The sequence below is a fragment of the Balaenoptera borealis genome (genome assembly GCF_965194805.1).
Source record: "Balaenoptera borealis genome assembly, chromosome: 19".
Classification (NCBI taxonomy): Eukaryota; Metazoa; Chordata; class Mammalia; order Artiodactyla; family Balaenopteridae; genus Balaenoptera; species Balaenoptera borealis.
Window position 1 is genome coordinate 38,768,627 of NC_138878.1, and position 6,000 is coordinate 38,774,626.

A 6,000-nucleotide genomic window follows, 5' to 3' on the forward strand; every position below is an offset into this window, starting at 1 on the left:
TCTGGTACCCTGTTGCCTGGGAACATGAAATCGGATTGATTCTGGAAACCTGTGGCCTGGGAATATGAGTGAGGTTTGATTCTGGAACCATGTGGCCTGGGAACATGACATCTGTTTAGTTTGTGGAATACTGTGCCCCGGTAACCTGACTGAGCCTTGGTTCTGGAACCCTGTGGACTGGGAACATGACTGAGGTTTGATTCTGGAACCCTGTAGCCAGGGAACATAACTGAGGATTGATTCTGGAACCCTGTGGCCTGGGAACATGACATCGGTGGATTCTGGAACCCTGTGGCCAGGGAACATGAGAACGGTTTGATTCTGGAACCCTGTGTCCTGGAAACTTGTCTGAGGTTTGATGGTGGAAACCTCTGACCTGGCAACATGACTGAGGTTTAATTCTGGAAGACTGTGGCCAGGGAACATGATCTCGGGTTGACTCTGGAAACCTGTGTCCTGGGAACATGACTGAGGTTTGCTTCTGGAAACCTGTGGCCTGGGAACATGGCTGAGGTTTGATTGTGGAACCCCCTGGCCTGGGAACATGACTGTGGTTTGAATCTGGAACCCTGTGGCCTGGGAACATGACATCGGTTGGATTCTGGAATCCTGTGGCCTGGGAACAAGACTGAGGTTTGATTGTGCAACCCTCTGGCCTGGGAACATGACTGTGGTTTGATTCTGAAACCCTGTGGCCTGGGAAAATGACTGAGGTTTGTTTCCGGAAGCCTGTTCCCTGGGAACATGACTGAGGTTGGATTCTGGACACCTGTGTTCTGGGAAATTGAATGAGGTTTGATTGTTGAAACCTGTGCCCTGCGAACATGACTGAGGTTTGATAATGGAAACATGTGTCCTGGGAATATGACTGAGGTTTGATTCTGGAAACCTGTGGCCTGGGATAATGACTGAGGTTTCATTGTGGAAACATGTGGCCTGGGATCATGACTGAGGTTTGATGGTGGACCACTCTTGACTGGCAAAATGACTGAGGCTGGATTTTGAAACCCTGTGGCCTGGCAACATGACTGAAGCCTGATTCTGAAACCCTGTGGCCTGGGAACATGAGAAAAGTTTGATTCTGGAACCATGTGTCATGGGAATATGACTGAGGTTTGATTCTGGAAATCTGTGGCCTGGGAACTTGACTGAGGTTTGATGGCAGAAACCTGTGGACTGGCGACATGACTGAGGTTTGATTGTAGAACCCTCTGTCCTGGAAACATGACTGCGACCTGATACTTGAAACCCATGGCCTGGGAACTTGACATTGGTTTGATTCTGGAACCCTGTGGCCAGGGAACATGACAGAGGCGTGATTCTGGAATCCTGTGGCCTGGGAACATGACATCTGTTTAGATTGTGGAATACTGTGCCATGGGAACCTAACTGAGGCTTGGTTCTGGAACCCTGTGCACTGGGAACATGACTGAGGTTTTATTCTGGAATCCTGTGGCCTGGGAACATGACATCAGTGGATTCTGGAACCCTGTGGCCTGGGAACATGAGAACGGTTTGATTCTGGAACCCTATGGCCTGGGAACATGTCTGAGGTTTCATGGTGGAAACCTGTGGCTTGGCAACATGACTGAGGTTTGTTTCTGGAAACCTGTTCCCTGGGAACATGACTGAGGTTTGATTCTGGACACCTTTGTGCTGGGAACATGACTGTGGTTTGATTGTGGAACCATGGGTCCTGCAAACATGACTGAGGTTTGATTCTGGAACCATGTGACCTGGGAATATGACTGCGGTTTGATTCTGGAAATCTGTGTCCTGGGAACTTGACTGAGGTTTGATGGCAGAAACCTGTGGACTGGCAACATGACTGAGGTTTGACTGTAGAACCCTGTGCCCTGGAAACATGACTGCGGCCTGGTACTGGAATCCCATGGCCTAGGAACTTGACATTGGTTTGATTCTGGAACCCTGTGGCCTGGGAACATGACTGAGGCGTGATTCTGGAAACCTGTGGCCTGGGAACATGACATCTGTTTAGATTGTGGAATACTGTGCCCTGGGAACCTGACTGAAGGCTTGGTTCTGGAATCCTGTGGACTGGGAACATGACTGAGGATTGATTCTGGGACCATGTGGCCTGGGTATATGACTGTGGTTTGATTCTGGAGGGCATTGTCCTGGGAACATGACTTATGTTAGATTGTGGAATCCTGTGGCCTGGGAACATGACATCGGTTTGGATTCTGGTACCCTGTTGCCTGGGAACATGAAATCGGTTTGATTGTGGAAACCTGTGGTCTGGCAATATGACTGAGGTTTGATGGTGGTACCCTATGGCCTGGCAACATGACTGAGGTTTAATTCTGGATGCTTGTGGCCTGGGAACATGACTGAGGCGTGATTCTGGAATCCTGTGGCCTGGGAATATGACATCTGTTTAGATTGTGGAATACTGTGCCCTGGGAACCTAACTGAGGCTTGGTTCTGGAACCCTGTGGACTGGGAACATGACTGAGGTTTTATTCTGGCACCCTGTAGACTGGGAATATAACTGAGGATTGATACTGGAACCCTGTTGCCTGGGAACATTACATCAGTGGATTCTGGAACCCTGTGGCCGGGGAACATGAGAACGGTTTGATTCTGGAACCCTGTGGCCTGGGAACATGTCTGAGGTTTGATGGTGGAAACCTGTGGCTTGGCAACATGACTGAGGTTTGTTCCTGGAACCCTGTTCCCTGGGAACATGACTGAGGTTTGATTCCGGAACCCTGTAGCCTGGGAACATAACTGAGGATTAATTCTGGAACCCTGTGGCCTGGGAACATGACATCGGTGGATTCTGGAACCCTGTGGCCTGGGAACATGACATCGGTGGATTCTGGAACCCTCTGGCCAGGGAACATGAGAACGGTTTGATTCTGGAACCCTGTGTCCTGGAAACTTGTCTGAGGTTTGATGGTGGAAACCTGTGACCAGGCAACATGACTGAGGGTTGATGGTGGAACCCTGTGGCCTGGAAAGATGACTTAGGTTTGATTGTGGAACACTCTGGCCTGGGAACATGACTGAGGCTTGCTGGTGGAACCGTGGCCTAGCAAAAGGACTGAGGTTTGATTGTGGAACCCTCTGGCCTGGGAATATGACTGAGGTTTAGTTGTGGTACCCTGTGGCCTGAGAACATGACTGGGATTTTATTTTTGAAACCTGTGTCCAGGGAACATGACTGAGGTTTGATTCTGGAACCCTGGGTCCCGGGAACATGACTGAGGTTTGAATCTGGAACCATGTGGCCTGGGAATATGACTGAGGTTTGATTCTGGAAACCATTGGCCTGGGAACATGCCTGATGTGAGATTGTGGAATCCTGTGGCTTGGGAACATGACATCGGTTTGGATTCTGGTACCCTGTTGCCTGGGAACATGAAATCGGATTGATTCTGGAAACCTGTGGCCTGGGAATATGAGTGAGGTTTGATTCTGGAACCATGTGGCCTGGGAACATGACATCTGTTTAGTTTGTGGAATACTGTGCCCCGGTAACCTGACTGAGCCTTGGTTCTGGAACCCTGTGGACTGGGAACATGACTGAGGTTTGATTCTGGAACCCTGTAGCCAGGGAACATAACTGAGGATTGATTCTGGAACCCTGTGGCCTGGGAACATGACATCGGTGGATTCTGGAACCCTGTGGCCAGGGAACATGAGAACGGTTTGATTCTGGAACCCTGTGTCCTGGAAACTTGTCTGAGGTTTGATGGTGGAAACCTCTGACCTGGCAACATGACTGAGGTTTAATTCTGGAAGACTGTGGCCAGGGAACATGATCTCGGGTTGACTCTGGAAACCTGTGTCCTGGGAACATGACTGAGGTTTGCTTCTGGAAACCTGTGGCCTGGGAACATGGCTGAGGTTTGATTGTGGAACCCCCTGGCCTGGGAACATGACTGTGGTTTGAATCTGGAACCCTGTGGCCTGGGAACATGACATCGGTTGGATTCTGGAATCCTGTGGCCTGGGAACAAGACTGAGGTTTGATTGTGCAACCCTCTGGCCTGGGAACATGACTGTGGTTTGATTCTGAAACCCTGTGGCCTGGGAAAATGACTGAGGTTTGTTTCTGGAAGCCTGTTCCCTGGGAACATGACTGAGGTTGGATTCTGGACACCTGTGTTCTGGGAAATTGAATGAGGTTTGATTGTTGAAACCTGTGCCCTGCGAACATGACTGAGGTTTGATAATGGAAACATGTGTCCTGGGAATATGACTGAGGTTTGATTCTGGAAACCTGTGGCCTGGGATAATGACTGAGGTTTCATTGTGGAAACATGTGGCCTGGGATCATGACTGAGGTTTGATGGTGGACCACTCTTGACTGGCAAAATGACTGAGGCTGGATTTTGGAACCCTGTGGCCTGGCAACATGACTGAAGCCTGATTCTGAAACCCTGTGGCCTGGGAACATGAGAAAGGTTTGATTCTGGAACCCTGTGGCTTGGGAATATGTCTGAGGTTTGATGGTGGAAACCTGTGGCCTGGCAACATGACTGAGGTTTGTTACTGGAACCCTGTTCCCTGGGAACATGAGTGAGGTTTGTTTCTGGACACCTTTGTCCTGGGAACATGACCGTGCTTTGATTGTGGAAACCTGTGGCCTGCGAACATGACTGAGGTTTGATTCTGGAACCATGTGTCATGGGAATATGACTGAGGTTTGATTCTGGAAATCTGTGGCCTGGGAACTTGACTGAGGTTTGATGGCAGAAACCTGAGGACTGGCGACATGACTGAGGTTTGATTGTAGAACCCTCTGTCCTGGAAACATGACTGCGACCTGATACTTGAAACCCATGGCCTGGGAACTTGACATTGGTTTGATTCTGGAACCCTGTGGCCAGGGAACATGACAGAGGCGTGATTCTGGAATCCTGTGGCCTGGGAACATGACATCTGTTTAGATTGTGGAATACTGTGCCCTGGGAACCTGACTGAAGGCTTGGTTCTGGAACCCTGTGCACTGGGAATATGACTGAGGATTGATTCTGGGACCATGTGGCCTGGTTATATGACTGTGGTTTGATTCTGGAGGGCATTGTCCTGGGAACATGACTTATGTTAGATTGTGGAATCCTGTGGCCTGGGAACATGACATCGGTTTGGATTCTGGTACCCTGTTGCCTGGGAACATGAAATCGTTTTGATTGTGGAAACCTGTGGTCTGGCAATATGACTGAGGTTTGATGGTGGTACCCTATGGCCTGGCAACATGACTGAGGTTTAATTCTGGATGCTTGTGGCCTGGGAACATGACTGAGGCGTGATTCTGGAATCCTGGGGCCTGGGAATATGACATCTGTTTAGATTGTGGAATACTGTGCCCTGGGAACCTAACTGAGGCTTGGTTCTGGAACCCTGTGGACTGGGAACATGACTGAGGTTTTATTCTGGAACCCTGTAGACTGGGAATATAACTGAGGATTGCTACTGGAACCCTGTTGCCTGGGAACATTACATCAGTGGATTCTGGAACCCTGTGGCCGGGGAACATGAGAACGGTTTGATTCTGGAACCCTGTGGCCTGGGAACATGTCTGAGGTTTGATGGTGGAAACCTGTGGCTTGGCAACATGACTGAGGTTTGTTCCTGGAACCCTGTTCCCTGGGAACATGACTGAGGTTTGATTCCGGAACCCTGTAGCCTGGGAACATAACTGAGGATTAATTCTGGAACCCTGTGGCCTGGGAACATGACATCGGTGGATTCTGGAACCCTGTGGCCTGGGAACATGACATCGGTGGATTCTGGAACCCTGTGGCCAGGGAACATGAGAACGGTTTGATTCTGGAACCCTGTGTCCTGGAAACTTGTCTGAGGTTTGATGGTGGAAACCTGTGACCAGGCAACATGACTGAGGGTTGATGGTGGAACCCTGTGGCCTGGAAAGATGACTTAGGTTTGATTGTGGAACACTCTGGCCTGGGAACATGACTGAGGCTTGCTGGTGGAACCGTGGCCTAGCAAAAGGACTGAGGTTTGATT